Source organism: Artemia franciscana, unplaced genomic scaffold (assembly GCF_032884065.1).
Source record: "Artemia franciscana unplaced genomic scaffold, ASM3288406v1 Scaffold_897, whole genome shotgun sequence".
Lineage (NCBI taxonomy): Eukaryota > Metazoa > Arthropoda > Branchiopoda > Anostraca > Artemiidae > Artemia > Artemia franciscana.
Genome location: NW_027068925.1, coordinates 182,622 through 199,993, shown reverse-complemented (window position 1 = coordinate 199,993; position 17,372 = coordinate 182,622). Strand labels below are relative to the sequence as shown.

Sequence of the window (17,372 nt, the reverse complement as noted above, 5' to 3'; positions counted from 1 at the left end):
CGTATTGAGGCATATAATTTCCAATTTTTCTTGGAATATCGTCTAAACCAATATAAAGAGGGATCTATCCACCAAACTTCCTATATTTTCAGGAATATATTTGGACTGTACACGCAATCAAATGGCCCCAAAATAGTTTTTTTACGGAAGTAAAGAGCGAAGTTGAAACTTAAAGCCGAAAAAAATTATTGCTTCGTCAATTATGCAAGATATGTCTACCAAACTAGCTTAACAAGCTCTTTTTTTTTAATATTGTGGAATCCCAAGAACTGGCAACTTAATTGAAAACGCAAAACTGACCTAAAAAACTGGATGGTCTCGTAAAAGAAAGTTCATTCATTAGCCTACAAAAATACAAGACAAGTTTATATAATAGTTATCATTCCCGAATGATGTTTAAATAAAAAAATTGTCGCACAATAGTTTTGTTTTGAACACTTTTAAACTTTCGGTTACTACGGGTTATGGTTCGCTCTTTATTTGGTTGCAGCTATTGATACAGCCATGATATGGCTGTCACTTGAAAGACAAATCCCTTACTGCACAAATATTTTATTCTTGTGCGAGATACACGAATACGTGTAAGCACTAATGCTTACCAGTGCAGATGTGGATGGGGTTAGGGGAATTGCTCAAGAACAAGATTTTCCCCATTATTCCATTGCAAAGTCTAAAGCTTATTACCTGAAGATCAGTTATTGCAGTACACCGCTCCCATCTAAGAATTTGGTCAACGGGAAAACACTTTCCAGTTAACCTTTCCACGGGAAAATATCGTTTCGAAGCGTTGTTATGCAAAAGTGAAAGTGGTTGGCTTAGGGGGCGACTTTTTCCCCATTATTCCATTGCAAAGTCTAAAGCTTATTACCTGAAGATCAGTTATTGCAGTACACCGCCCCCATCTAAGAATTTGGTCAACGGGAAAACACTTTCCATTTAACTTTTCCACGGGAAAATATCGTTTCGAAGCGTTGTTATGCAAAAGTGAAAGTGGTTGGCTTAGGGGGGGACTACCCCCTCATTTATATTTCTTTTTCGTTTCAGCGTCATCCTTTGCTTTGATTAATAAAAAAAAAAAACGTTTTCATAAAAGAACAGCAGAGTGGAACCGCAAATCTCTCAATTTTCAGCACATCTTAGATATACAATACAGTTATGAAAACTCCTATCTATCTTGCCCATGAGAAACTTACGGTACTAGCTCTGAACTTGGCGCCTGCTAGATCGTACTACAACACCATAGGCGGGAACACAATTTTGTTTTGTTTATCCGATTGCTCCGATCTTTTAGATTCACACTGCCAGTTTCCTATCTCCAGCCGTTCGCATCGCTACCGCGCACTGTGTCCCAAAAATAAATCGAGTTTTCATAACTGTATTGAATATCTAAGCTGTGATTTTCAGTTTGAAACCTAGCGCACATTTAACATTCCAGTCGGCCATTCTTGTGGTGTCGGTTTAATTGGTTGAGTTAAATGAACACACGCACACAGGATAAAGAGCGGACCAAATTCTTTAAGGCTGCTGAATAAGATGAACTCTGACCTCCTCTGAGATCGTTAACGATTGTACTACTTTCTTAGTTCTAAGATATCTTCTGACATATACTTAGAAATTGTCAGTTCCGAAATTGGCAAGATTCAATAAATATTGACTAATTTAAGGCAGGACAAATCGGTAAAAAATGAATCTGTGATACAAGACATAATACAAGACACAATATATATATATATATATATATATATATATATATATATATATATATATATATATATATATATATATATATATATATATATATATATATATATATATATATATATACCAGTGGGGCATTGCAGGGCATGTATTATGGAAATTATCCTAAAAGGCATTTCGACATAAGAAGAGTAGCCATGATTGAAAGGCCTTTGAATAAAGGCATCTCACAGAGCCCCAAGAATTGCTTAAATACCAATTTACGACTGCTAAATGGACCCTGGTTTCAAATTTTTTGTCTTATTAGGCCATAAAAGCCTTTGAGCCATCCACCGCAACTTGTTTATCCGGTGAACAGAAGTCCGGCTAATGGTTTAACAACTATGTGACTAGCCAATATTGCCACTTATCAGGTTTCTTATCTGACTCAGATAAAAGCACAATATTATTGAGTTAGAACATAAAGCATTAATAAATTATAGGCTCTATTTATCAAAATATATACACAAGGTTTATTATGCACATATGTAACACATATATACAAACATTATACATATATATATATATATATATATATATATATATATATATATATATATATATATATATATATATATATATATATATATATCATGAAAAGAGAAATCACCAATGCTACAGCACAAACACAAAAAAAAAAAAAAAAAAAAAAAAGAGACAGAAGGAGAAAAGGAAGACTGTTTTCCTAAATTAGTGATTAATATAGACCAGCACTTGAATGAGGCCTTAACCCTACTCATCCATACAATCACATAGGTCAAACAGCATAGCCACACACAATCAACCATAAAGAATAATCCATGGACAGGCAGTCATGTCGTCAATAAGTATAAGTCGTCATTTACCGAACAATAGAAAAAATAATATAGACAAATAATTCAGAGGCAACACCCAACATAAGGGCTCATATATATATATATATATATATATATATATATATATATATATATATATATATATATATATATATATATATATACATATATATATATATATATATATATATATATATATATATATATATATATATATATATATATATATATATATATATATCCCTTGTGTTGGGTTGTTGCCTCTGAATTATTTGTCTTTATTGTTTCTATTGTTTGGTAAATGACGACTTATACTTATTGACGACATGACTGCCTGTCCATTGATTATTCTTTATGGTTGATTGTGTATGGCTATGCTGTTTGACCTATGTGATTGTATGGATGAGTAGGGTTAAGGCCTCATTCAAGTGCTGGTCTATATTAATCACTAATTTAGGGAAACAGTATTCCTTTTCTCCTTCTCTCTCTTTTTTTTTATGTGTTTGTGCTGTTGCATTGGTGATTTCTCTTTTTATATATATATATATATATATATATATATATATATATATATATATATATATATATATATATATATATATATATATATATATATATATATATATATATATATATATATATATATATAAAGATCCGTACCCATATTTTATTCGATAAAATATCCATTTTTTAACAAATATCCTTTCTGTTGCAGGACATGAAAGGTGAACCTTTGGATGATCGTTTGCAGCTATAGTTACCCCAAAAATGTCTTGGACCAATTAGCAGAAGGTATTCTCCCTGGAGACCTCTTTTGCGACAAAATCATACCAGAGTGTACAAATTCAGTTTCAAAAACTTGTTCCATTGTCGCAACTTATTTTGCGACCTATTTTGGACGAATGTCTCCAAAATAGCTGTGTACTTATGTTATAAAGCCACAGGGGAACTTATTCAGGCTGGAAAAAGAGGAAAATAATGCTGCAGTGAGGGACTCAGTAGGATGCAACCCTAGGAAATCAGTGCATAGACGCAGCCAAGAACTTGGAATGACAAGGGAGTGCAAGGACATGCAAGGAATGCAAGGACAGAAGAAAAAATTGCTGCAGTAAGGAACTCAGTAGGACACAGCCCTAGAAAATCAGTGCGTAGACACAGCCAAGAACTCAGAATGACAAGGGAGTCACTGTGGCGTGTCCTCACGTTTAATTGGACAGTGTAGTCCCTCACTGTGGCAATGTTTTCTTCTTTCCTTGCACTCTCTTTCCTGCCTGAAAAAGTTCCCCCTGTGGCTTAGAAAATAAGTCTACTACAGTCCCATGCTCACTGGACTTTGTAACCCAACTAACAATCGTGATTTTGGTGGAAAGTTGCGACAATGGAACAAGTTTTCGAAACTGAATTTGTACACTCTGGTATGATTTTGTCGCAAAATAGGTCTGAAGGGAGAATATCTTCTGCTGATTGGTCCAAAACATTTTTGGGGCAACTATAGCTGCAAACGATCATCCAAAGGTTCACCTTTCATGTCCTGCAACAGAAAGGATATTTGTTAAAAAATGGATTTTTTATCGAATAAAATATGGGTACGAATTTGGGTCACCCTATATATATATATATATATATATATATATATATATATATATATATATATATATATATATATATATATATATATATATATATATATATATATATATATATATATATATATATATATATATATATATATATATATATATATATATATATATATATATATATATATACTAGCTGTTGGGGTGGCGCTTCGCGCCACCCCAACACCTAGTTGGTGGGGCGCTTCGCGCCCCCCCAAGCCCCCCCGCGCGCGTAAGTCGTTACGCGCCATATTAGTTATGCGCCATTGTAGTTGTGTCCCTGTGTCCCACCTGTGAATATAGATAGATTTATATATGTGTTTCAAACTACGCAAAAATTGCGAATAAACAACATTCTTGGCTTTCCCATTGTCTGTGCATATGCAAAGCCGTATGTACTAATAATGACGTCATATACAAACGCTCTTTTTACAAACAAACAAACATGCATCCACATAACTCGTTTTTATATAGATAGATACAATACAAATTAACTGCGTAAAACTTGCGAATAAACAACATTCTTCGCTGTCCAATTGTCGCTGCATATAAATACATTGTCAGGTTTACCGACCCTCGAACATGCAACGTACAATTGTCCATGGGAAAAACAATCAGTATTAAGATCTATACCACATTTTTCTAATGATTGACCTTGAGCTTTGTTAATGGTGATTGCAAATACTAATCGAATTGGGAATTGCAATCTTTTAAATTGAAAAAGCAGATCCGTTGGAATCATGGGAATGCGAGGAATAAGAACAGCCTCACCCTCATAAGGCCCTGTCAAGATTGTGGCCTCTATTAGGTTTTCATTGTTTTTTTTTACGGCAAGTCGCGTGCCATTGCAAAGCTTTGGTGGGTTGATATTTCTTAAAAGTATTATTGGTACGCCTATTTTTAGTTGTAGCACGTGTGGTGGAAACCCTGAAGGATCTATGGAATTTAAAAATTCAGATGGATAATTAACCGCTTCATTTGGTTCCAAAACTGTGTCGACTGACTTGTAAAGGACTGCCTGGTCTCGAATCTTGTTCAAAACAATATTGTTGATTTCGTGGACGTCTATATTTTTGGGTGCGAGAATCGCTCTTTCACTTAGCCATTTATTATTTTTATAATTTTTTAGAATATTCGGAAATACTTTTTCAATCAATTCATTTTTGGACGTCACTAAATTACAGAAATCAGCAGGTAGTTGTATACGTCCTGAAATTGAGTCTACTGTTTGACCAGAGTCATCGTTTTGCAATCGGACACGCATATTTGTAGTTAATTTTAATATTTTTACGTGTGCCTATAAATTAGAATTTTTTAGGCAAGCATTCATTTCGTCTGCAGGAGTTAAACTACGTAAAAATTACGAATATACAACATTCTTGGCTTTCCCATTGTCTCTGCATATACAAAGCCGTATGTACTAATAATGACATCATATGCAAACGCTCTTTTTACAAACAAACAAACATGCATACATACAACTCGTTTTTATATAGATAGATAGATAGATAAAATACAAATTAACTGCGTAAAACTTGCGAATATACAACATTCTTCGCTGTCCAATTGTCGCTGCATATAAATAGATTGTCAGGTTTACCGACCCTCGAACATGCAACGTACAATTGTCAATGGGAAAAACAATCAGTATTAAGATCTATACCACATTTTTCTAATGATTGACCTTGAGCTTTGTTAATGGTGATTGCAAATGCTAATCGAATTGGGAATTGCAATCTTTTAAATTGAAAAGGCAGATCCGTTGGAATCTTGGGAATGCGAGGAATAAGAACAGCCTCACCCTCAAAAGGCCCTGTCAAGATTGTGGCCTCTATTAGGTTTTCCATTGTTTTTTTTACGGCAGGTCGAGTGCCATAGCAAAGCTTTGGTGGGTTTATATTTCTTAAAAGTATTATTGGTAGGCCTATTTTTAGTTGTAGCACGTGTGGTGGAAACCCTGAGAATAATATCTCGAGGTAAAAACTGATCACCGACCATAACGATGGCCACTTCGTCGATAGTTGGAGCATTGTATCTACGCACATGTTGGCCAGGAGGCGTTTTGTCAGCGGAAATAACAATTTTATGCGTATAAGTAGGCATCAAATCGATGGCTGTTTTGAACAGACGCACTAAATTATTATTTTCGTGGAAAAGATGTTGTAATTGGGAAACGATTGTCCTTTCAATGTTGGGAGAAATTTCGCAACGTGCATTCAATTCATAATTTCTATCAATGATGAAGTACAATTGTAAAAATTTATGATTCTCGCCTGAGAATGGTAGAAGAGACCCTGCTCTATGATAAATTTGCCCTTTTACTTTGAAAGTAGACATAAATTGATCTGGATTTTCAATTTGGGCTCCAAACGACGTCATTTGGAAACATGAGTTGTATTTTCTGATTCATTTATATTCCTTATGTCCCGGTGTCCCGGTCGTCATTTATATCCCCCTGTTTTATATCCCGCTTATTTTTCAGTTTTTTCCTTTTTTTAGTTTTTTTTTTACTTTTTTAGTTCTTTTAGTTTTTACGTTTTTTAGTTTTTTTTTAGTTTTTTAGATGAATTTTTTTTTTTAGTTTTTTACCTTTTTTTCTTTTTAGTTTTTTATTGGTTTTTACCTTTTTTAGCTTTTTATCTTTTTTATTTTTTTTTTTATTTTTAATTTTATTAGTATTCTTTTTCTCTTCTATTTTTCATTTTTCCTTTTTTTTAGTTTTTTTTTAGTTTTTAGTTTTTTAAGTTTTTTCCTTTTTTTAGTTTCTTTAGTTTTTTTAGTTTTTCGGCTTTTTTATTTTTTTATTAGTTTTTAGTTTTTTGTAGTTTTTGCCTTTTTTTAGTTTTTTCAGTTTTTTTTTTAGTTTTTAGTTTTTTACCTTTTTTAGCCTAACCAGGATTTGAACCTGGGACCTTCATTCTCCGTTCTGACACCCTCTCTCACCGAGTGACTACTCCAGCATGTTCATTTTGGTGTTTTAAATGGTATATTATTAACCAAATTAATGTGTTTTACAATATACTAAGCATCGTCATAACAAAAATGACGGCAACTAATTTCATGACGTCAGCCGAAACATGACGTCACCTGATCCAAAGATCCACAGACAGACAGACAACTTATTTTTATATATATAGATATATGTGGTTGTGTGTGTGTGTCCTCGTGTCTGTCTTGACGGCTGGGCAATGGAGAGGCGGGGGGGGGCAAAATATCAGAAAGCACTAAAGAGGGAGGTGAATTTGTGTACTTGTAGAAACAGCCATCGACGCTACATCAAGCCTTTCACTGAGGGCTAGAGTCGTGCAGAACGACTGAACCTGCCCTATTAGTTCTATACTGGATTTTTTGAAGCGGTGCCAGCAACTTTTTCAGAGCACCAGCATGGGGACTGCATCCATACTCAGCGATGGGTCCGAAACAAGACTTGTAAAGTGGCATGATCGAGCTGGGCAGTAGAAGCTTTAGCAGCGAAGAGGGATGCCCCGCTTTTTTGCACAGGATATTCTCAACCAGTCGAGTTGGGCTTCCAAGAGATATTAGCAGAGAAATAGATTGCAAGGAAACGAACCGCATCGACCCCCTTTATAGCTTCATACGTGAAGATGAAGTTGGAAATGAAAACTTTCCAACTCCAGAAATGAAACTTCTTCTACTTGAACAGTGTAAAAATCTTGCTTCCATAACTAGTTGTCAGGCAAGTTGAAAAGGATCGTCATTAACTGTGACTGCAGCTACTCAAAAAACAACAACGATTAGCATTGCTACCAGGGAAATTTATTAAAAAGGGCATACAGCAGCAGTGCGTCACTGAATAATTGTTATGTGGAATTAGATTCGTTCTGTACAAGATCATTTCTAGCCATAATTTCTCCTAATATAGGAATATATGAATATATGAAAAGTATCTGAATTAATATATGAATTGAAAAGTGTACCGTAAACAGAGCCAAAGTGATGCATTTTGCTATATCACGCTATAAGCGGGGGCACATAATTTAGTTAAATGAGAGGAAAAAAATAGTGCTAAGAGAGATACATCGTAAGGTTAGAATCAAATTAAAAAAAAAAAAGAGTAGAACTGGTTTTGAGTCCAAAATTCAAAAATTAGAATCAAATAAAAAAAGAGTAGAACTGGTTCTGAGTCCAAAATTTAAAAGTCCAGATTATCCAGACTCTGGACATGCTCTGAGACATGTTCCAGAGTGTCACTTGTTGTCCTTTGACATTATTTTCGAATGTATCTCTTAACTCTCTGTTTAGAAAAGAGACGAAAGTTATGCTAGGCTGATAATATTATAGCCTAAACACTGGGAGAATTTGGTGGCGATAAAACCTTACAAATGGCTATTGATTTATTTACATGCGTAAATTATTTCCATTTTTGCAAAGCCCCAACAGTAAAACTTTTCATAGTCTACTGAAATAAATTTTAAATTTAAGTCACAAACTATGGGTAATCGCGATAAAATCAGATCTCGAAACAAATCAGCAATTCCAGCCAACAACCATTGGTCGCGAACATTCATTATTTTACAGGTGGATGAACAAGAATACGGGGTCATGTAGAGAATCTCGTGGTTGAAGAATTGGTTCGACAGGGGGTAAACTGCACTCATAACTTTAGACCGAAAAGCCTTAGGACGCTTCGGGGGACAATACTAGATGAATTACAATGGAACTATATGGATTTGTTTGCATAAAATATACAGTACCCACATTTCAAATATTCTAAGACAGAAAAGTTGACACAATCGGACAAGGGGACTAGACTTTATTTCAAGGTGGGTGGGCAACTGTTCAATCAAGGGTACTTGTGTCTTATAGCCCCCCACTCAATTTCTGTTGAAAGTGGTGAAGTTTTATTAATGATAATGAAATAAATAAAACATGATGAAAATACAATACTTTATCAACAAAATTATACAACTACAACCAAGAATTAACGTATCGCGAACATGAGACAATACCCGGTTTTCATGGTCTTTATACAAGACAATATTAGCTTCGGCTCGGTGGGAAACTACATTTTGGCTATATTTTAAGTAAATATTTAGTTGGCATTTTGCCTAGGTTCGTTTAGTTTAATATAATGGAGACTCTTCCATGATTCTTTGTTTAGTTTTCCTGCTTATAGTGCACAAAACAGAAGTTTTCCAGTAGCACAACTGTATATAGACTAGATTAGCACTTTGTATTAATCTCCAAGCCTAAATTCAAACCATCATAAGCAAATGTGACTGTTTTTGGGATGAATTTAACACTTTGATGTAAGAAAATTCATCCATCATCAAAAATATCGGCTTTGAAGCTGTGCATACAAAATATGTGATTCGTGTGCACAAAATGTTATTATGTGCTATAAATGTGTGAAAAATTTTTTCACACATTTATAGTTAATAAAATGTTTGATAGTTACCCCTCCCCCACTTTTATCAAAGACAAGAATTATTTTTGACCGCTGTATTGATTTGTCCTCATGTAGCAGACACTAATTGAAAATTGTGTGTCAACCCATCACCCTCTTCAAATAAATAACAGTTAATAATCGATTATAACGTAAGAGGGGGTAAGGGTATTTTGGGTAAGGGGATTCACTTTAGTTTTCCTGCGTAGTTGTCAGGCAAGTCATAGCAATTAAATGGGTACGTATTTTAAAGTGCGGTTAATTACGGACAGAATTATAACGAGGGAGGAGTCTCACAATGGCGTAATTTCACCAAAGTCCTGGGGGAGGGGGGCAAATTTGGAGCCAATTTTCCCAAATGAAGTGAAAATTACAGTGAAAACTAAAAAATGGGTCATGTAGTACCATAGAGGAAAAGAAATAATAAAGAAAATTGACCCGTTTCTTGAATAATAAAGGATTTTATCTTAGTCTTGACAGCATATTTGAAGAAACCAAATTTCAGCTGAGGAGGCAAACAGGCGCCTGGGGGCAGTTACCCCCCCCCCTATCTCATAGCAAATTACCTCCTTGATGCTTAATTTCCTAAGCACCAACTATGTGAGCGTATCTTCGTAAATACAACATAATTTATTTTTTAATCGACAAAGGGGTGACTCAAAACATAAAATGCGTTGTTTTTTTTTAATCATAAAGGCGGATTAGAGGAGATTTTAGTTGAAGTATCTGACACAGATTTTCAATTTCTTGAAATTTTAAGTGAAAAGAAAGCGAGAAATGCAAATAATGGGACAAACGCCAGTAGAATAAAATACATTGACGAGCATTTAGCTTGAAATTCGGTAAGTAATACTCACTTTATTAACTATTCGACGTGGAAAAATACTTTCGAGAATATTCAGTCAAAGCAGTAGTACTTTTCAATTTTACAAAATTATGAATGAAAAGTAAAAACCACAAAATGAACACAAATGATAATATGGGAAATAATAACGAATGTTTTCTTTTATTTTCCTACATTGAGAAAGTTCTGATTTTCATCAAACGTAACATAGTCGGGAACATCCAACAGATAAATTGGTCCTTACTTTTCGTCCCTACTACCCTTTTCCAATTTTTTGGGGGGCAAAATTAACACTACTTTGCCTTACTTAAAGGGCAGTCGAGGGAATGAACGCAAAGAAACACGCGGCAAATCTTTTGGCTTTGTTCCATCTCATTTAAAAATATGATGTTTTTTAAATCGCTATCAAAACCATTATAAAATTAATAAAATCTAAGTTTTAAATTACGCTTTAAATATGAAGCACATGTCCTAAAAGAAGCCAGCGCAAAATATACTTTTATATTGTTCAAAAAAGCAATAATAGTTAGCAGTAGGCCTATTTGAGGTTGATCTTATGATTTTAAACTTCGAGTCACAAGATCAAATTTTCTTCTTCAAATCAAAGTGCAATAAACATTAAATAATAAAGAAATTAGTCAACTCCTTGGTAACAAAAAACGTACCGCTATTCAAGCAAAACCACCGTGCCAACTCAGAAAAGGGGGAAAGATTTTGATAGACATACAAAAGGCTAACCACACAGCATGTGCCTCAGCGGTTGAATGGGAAGGTCGATAAAAACTTGACTGAATCCAAGGGATTGCACACTGTCTTTCGTAGGTACATGAGAACTTTGTCCCGGACCATCTCCAACCCTGCCTCCTGGACCTTTGAACCCGCTTTTTAAACATCTAAAAATACCTACGGTTTCACGTCCTTGCCTGTGGCAAGACCTCCGAAAATGCAGTGTGCTCAAATTAATGAAATGCAGGGTCCCTTGACTGAACCTCAATTCCTGTCAGACAGATTGGGAACTCCTTATCAAAGTTTTAAATTGCATTTTTCTTTTTTGGCTTCAATGTGAGAGGCAATTGCTGTTTTTTCTTCGAAAGCGATTGATTGACGATCAAATTACTAATGAATAATATTGTTTATTTAATACAACATTCTCACAAAGAAGCGGCAGATGATGAGCGGAAGCAGGCAGGTACACCGGAGGGGGGGATAATAGTAGGGTCTTGGCTTCCACCAAAATATCAAGTTTACACTATAGGTGATTTGAGGGTAATTAGAATATTGCTCATTCGACAGCAAATTAGGAGTGTCGATGCCTTTTTCACAGGCCTCCGGGGGAGACATAATACATGCACTCCTAGGTCAAGGGCCACCACTATACCAATAGCCCATACAAAATAAAGGCTTCATATTATGCCTTGCTGAAATTAAATAAACAAGGATTTTCAGTCTGTATTGGACTGTGTCGTTCTAACGCCTCCATTCCAAAGTTCGCACATCTAACTCGCGATTATTTTGGGATTATCCAGGGGGATCCTAAATGATCAAATTAATAACTAAAATATACCCTAGTAAGGTGCTTTCAATCTACCCTAAGGGACTTTCAATGATCAAATTAATCTACCCTAGGTAGAGGCTTTTGACCCCCCCCCCTATGAAACCTCCCTTCCTCAAATTAGTAGCTAAAATCATTGAAGTCGATAACTAAAATCATGACTAAAGTCATTCAGGTCGATTCATGACTGTATCATATCAAAATACATTAATTATATACAGCACAAATAGTGTTTGATTCGCCAAAAGTGTCGGTCCAGTATTTCCAAATTTGGTGATTACAAACAGCGGACATGACAAACCTTGTGGAAATTAGTTATACACAAATTTCAGCAAGTATGCTCGGGGTACCCTAGGTAGGGGCTTTCGACCCACTCCCCCTAGAAACCTCCCTTTCTTATCCCCAGCATTACATATACAGACAGTTAGCACCGTCATAGACTCCTGATCGTTCAGGGACTATTTAGGAAATACTCCCTAAGAACTTATTGTCTTTTGTTCACATCATGGCTTATCTCCCTCTCCTCGTACACTGATTTAAATGCGCTTCACAAGCCAACTAGGTGAATTTCCAAGTATTCGTAAATTTTGCAGCTACAAGAATTTGTTTTGCTCCCTTTTTAAACCCTGGAAATATCATTATGAGCATTTAATAAATAATCTATATCAGTTACTTTAAAATTATTTGCTGGTCCTAATCATAGCCTTTGCAAGAAACTATTACCCATCGGTAGAGATCAATGTTCTAAAATGTTGACTGCTTCTATAATTCCACGACCCATGAGGGTTTTATTTTGTCAAAAGGATGAAAAATGTCGAATCATTGAACGCATAGTTTGGTCTGGAACCAAAGACATTTAGCCCTTCTCCAAACAAACTTAAGCAGGAAGATATCTGGCAACACACATCCCTTCCTAATGATAATTTGTGCTACCCTTTCCTGAATCCATTAAAAATTAGACACGCCCAATCCGGGTATTCTAAACAAACTTATAGGGCTAAAATTCTCATTTGGCATTTTAATCAAGTTCAAGAATTTTGGCTGGATGTTACTATCTAAACATTAAAATCAGCGCAAATGCCAAACCATGTGAATTTTTTACTACAGGGCTTTTCAAATTCTTTCTTGAAAATTATGAATAGGTCATTTTTATCTCAAAAGGTAGCAACATATTGGAGACCAAATCTCACCATGAGAATGAAATTGCGGTATTTTCAAAGATGGATAGCTACTTTAAAATAGCCCCCAACGACCTAATTGTCTCTTAGATCCATCCCTGAAAATTTTTGTAGACGACTGAACTGTTGATAAGTCAGTACTAGTCCTTATGAATGATAATTGACCAAAGAGAACCAGAAGAATTACTGTTTTAACTTCCATGTGAATCAGTACAGTTTAATTATATTGGTTTATTTTTTTGGCGTCAACAGTCTCAAACCTATTTAGCCGATCAGATTATTCCTCAAGTTTATATCAGAAGATGGCGTGAAACAACCCCGCCTTCTTACACGTTGTTGCATTTTCTGTGGTTGCCATGTCAAATTTTAAGGCAGTCACGGGAGTGCATAACCTAATAAGATTTTTTGTAAGGATTTTAAACAGCTCTTAGTTTACCTGTGGATTAAACTTTGATGAAAATCTACAGCTTAATGTTCTCAGATAGCTTCGAAGACCACACTGTCTTTCCATGACGAAAATATAACAGTTCAAAATAGGGATGAGGCCTTTTAATAGACAGTGAAACAAATATAAAATTTTAACTAAATATTTCGGACACACATACAGTGTCCATCATCATTAGTAAAACTCACTAAAAAAAAACAGTAAAACAGAGTTTTACTGCTGATGATGGACGCTGTATATGTGTCCGAAATATTCAGTTAAAATTTTATATTTGTTTCACTGTCTATTAAAAGGCTTCATTCCTATTTTGAACTGTTACATTTTATCATATGTTCTTGAGGTACTTTATCAAAAACATATTGAGTTTGCAACTTTTTAGTACAGCTCGAGACGACAGCTGAGTCTATACAAAAGATTAGCGAACAATTGAATTCCGTACAAGGAAATTTAGGTGCATAAAACTTGGCCAGAGGTCCAAAAAATTTATGAGAAGACGACCGAGACCATTGTTCTTTTGTCTGTTTAATTATATGGCTAAACACAAAATCCACCTCTAAAATATACCAAGCAAAAAAAGGAGGGACATGTTTCAAAAAAAGAAAAATGGCTTTGAAAAGGTTTGCTAGTTGTCGCATCACAGTCATTTGAAATTAAAAATATAGAAAAATAACGTTTTAAATAAAGTTTTCGGCAATAACATTTGAATTTCTAAAAGAAAAACATCGTCTCCCAGAAAAACATCTTGCTTTCTATTGTAATCTCAGGCAGAGGTGCCAACTCGAGATCACACCTGCCAAAATAAGAAGATCAATCAGATGTCAGATTTGTATTTTGAAAAAGAACAATCGTTTCAAAGACCTAAAAATTAGACTAGTAATTTCTTAAGCAACTTTTCTATGATTTCTAGAAGGAAATCTAAATCATCCCTCGTAAACACTGAAACTGCCCCAGTCTTGCATAGGAAAGGGTTTGACAAAATTTTCCCAATTTGTATCCAAGGTAGATTTGCCATATACACGAGGGACCTCGCCGAGTTGTTCTGAGATGAGGGTGTAGAAATGAAGAAAAATTGTACAGAAATTGTTGTTGCAGATGCAGTTTGTACAACATGTTTTCTGAAAGATTTTCCTTATTTCAGCAAGTCTTTTTTCCTTTTTTTTGAAAAAAAAAGATTTTCCCTTTTTTTTTTGATACAATTCCATTCAAGTCAGCTTGTAGTTAAACTGGAACTATAAGAGGGATACCACAGTCCCTGCCAACAGTCAATCTCATTCACCAGTCCACTGGGCTAACATCAGGGAAAACACCATTTCTAGTGCCGTGACTTCAGTACTTGAGCCAAACTCGTAACGGCATTTTGCACAATGTTGATAACATTTGGTCTTGTCAAGATGAGGCCCAAAACGATGACGGTTCCGATAATTCGAGATGGATGGTAATTCTAATCCAGGGTAACTATTTTCCACAGGCTACTGACGTCAACAGCATTTGAAAAAATTGGTACAAAGTGGCATATTCTTAAATAAAAGGTCATCAGAAAATTTCGATCCAATACAGCAGAATGATAATAAAAAAAATTCCTTGCAACGTTTACAATCTTGAATGAAAATTCAAACCGTTATTATTGTTTTACTTTTCAAGAACATATACTACATATTTTTTAAATCCCTTTATTTACCGGGTTGTACAGTCCTTTGGAACTATATTACAGTTCTGAGTCGGAACTTTCCCTCTTGAGGATATTCCCAACTTCTATTTTACGTAAACAGCTTATGTTGTCTAATTTGTTTGTTTTAGTCTTTTTTTAAGAACTGTGATTGAGCTCAAAATCAAAACAATTATTTAATATATATATTTAAAGTTACTCTTAGATTACTTGATCTGAAATGGTTGGATAAAAGAACCGAGATGGTAATTTTGATATACAAAATAGAATGCTAACTAAGTGTCAAGGCGTAAATAATGTATTGATTTGGTTTAAACTATTGTTTACGGTATACCTTTTCACATGTTTTTCTTACTTAAGGTTTATATTCCCTGCGCAAGATTTTGGAATGTTATTTTTGTGCAATTGTTTCAACTCAACTTTACAATGATTGGACAGCTGAAATTAAATTTTATTAATCGAATTACATTTTAAGATTATTTTACTCTTTTTCTACTAAGAAACACGCTGAATATTGATTGAAAGTCATTGAAAAGGGGAACATTTCCCTGTTTTTTTAAGCAGGTTTTTGATAATCCTCTAAGAAAAAGTAATACCATAATTCTGACTCAATAAATCGATCTAACACTAGTAATTCCAAGTACATAAGTTTCGTGCCCTTTCGGCACAAGTTACAGCAGTTGGAACACAAGCCTTGAGACTTGGGCTGAAGTGATGCAAAGTTTGTATTTTTTTCCCCTTTTTCTTCAAACTATGCAATATTTCAAGCGTCAGCTTATTGCACTTTTGAAACCCGATACAAAATATGAATTGTCCCTTGCTTTAATCCTTCAATCCTTGACACATGCCTGTAACAATAGAGTGGACACAGGTGGGGATTTCAGAAACTTAAGTAGTTCACATTGAACAAATTTAGCAGCCTCAAATTGAACTCGGCCAACCCTTCTCAATCAAACTAATGTCACGCACCATATGAACAACTTTAACCTTTCTTTCGATGCTTTATACTCAAATTCAGAATATTCGTGACTTTATTTTTAGAGGCGATTTCTGATGTGTGACATTGAATATGAAATTGGCAAGGACAAAAAATTGGAAGAACTTCTATTTCACGACACGAAATAATAGATCACAGCCTAGGACTTCCAGTGGCTCTTTCCTCCACATTCCTGGATGCTTTGGGCACTATTTACCATCCTTCAGTTTACGGGCTAAGTAGTTTGAGTGACTTACCTTTAATTTATTGGAAAAGGAAGGATACTAATTAAATTTCGATCTTTTTCCTGGGGAAATTTCTGGGCAAAAACAAAACACTTAGTTCCATTGTTGCTTGTGCGAGGCTTTAGTTGATAAATTTCTTTTTTATTTGAATTTTTTGAGCAAATTTTTCATAGATTTCGCCAAAATTTCAGCCAGAACAAGCTTCTGTATTGAGCTTCGACGAAATACAAGCACGTAATATTTATAAAATACATACAAAATCTTCACATTTATTTTACTTTTTCAAGTATCAGATATTGTATTCAATTCAAACGTAACATATTTCAACAATACATTGTTGTTGAGCTGGCACAATTTTTTTTTCCATTGGAGGGTTTTTCAGCCAATTTGTAAAAGATATACATAAATAAGTCGCCATTCATTTTTTCTAGGGGAGAGCGGGTTATCTTAGCTACCCCCCTTCTCCAATAAAGAGTGTTTGGGAACAAATATCTGCATTGTAACGGGTTTTTAGGTATACTCGTAACATTCTTCTCTTATCCCACCGCCAATAACTGTGACGATGGTCTTTCGTACCGTTAACTCTTGTTTTTTCCTCGTTCTTATATGAATTAAATAATAAAAACAAGTTTTTTAACTGAAGGTAAGGAGGGACATTAAACCTTAAAACGAAAAGAAATTATTCCGTATATGAAAGGGGTTGTCCCCTCCTCGACGCCTCGCTCTTTAGGCTAAAGTTGGACTCCTTTTCACAGCTATACTTTTCAAAACAATAAAAAACGTTAGCGTAAAGAGCGATGCGTCGAGGAGTGGACAACCCCTTTCATATACAGAATAATTTCTGTTCGTTTTAAGTTTTAATGTCGCTCCTTACTTTCAGTTAATAAA

At 34.7% G+C, this 17,372-nt stretch overlaps 1 protein-coding gene across 1 annotated transcript in view; it reads right to left on the bottom strand.

Annotated features, from left to right (window-relative positions):
- LOC136043735 (fringe glycosyltransferase-like) overlaps positions 1–17,372 on the bottom strand; it is a gene marked incomplete at its 3' end in the record, with an annotated part of 40,146 nt that overhangs the window by 17,329 nt on the left and 5,445 nt on the right. The window lies entirely within an intron of this gene.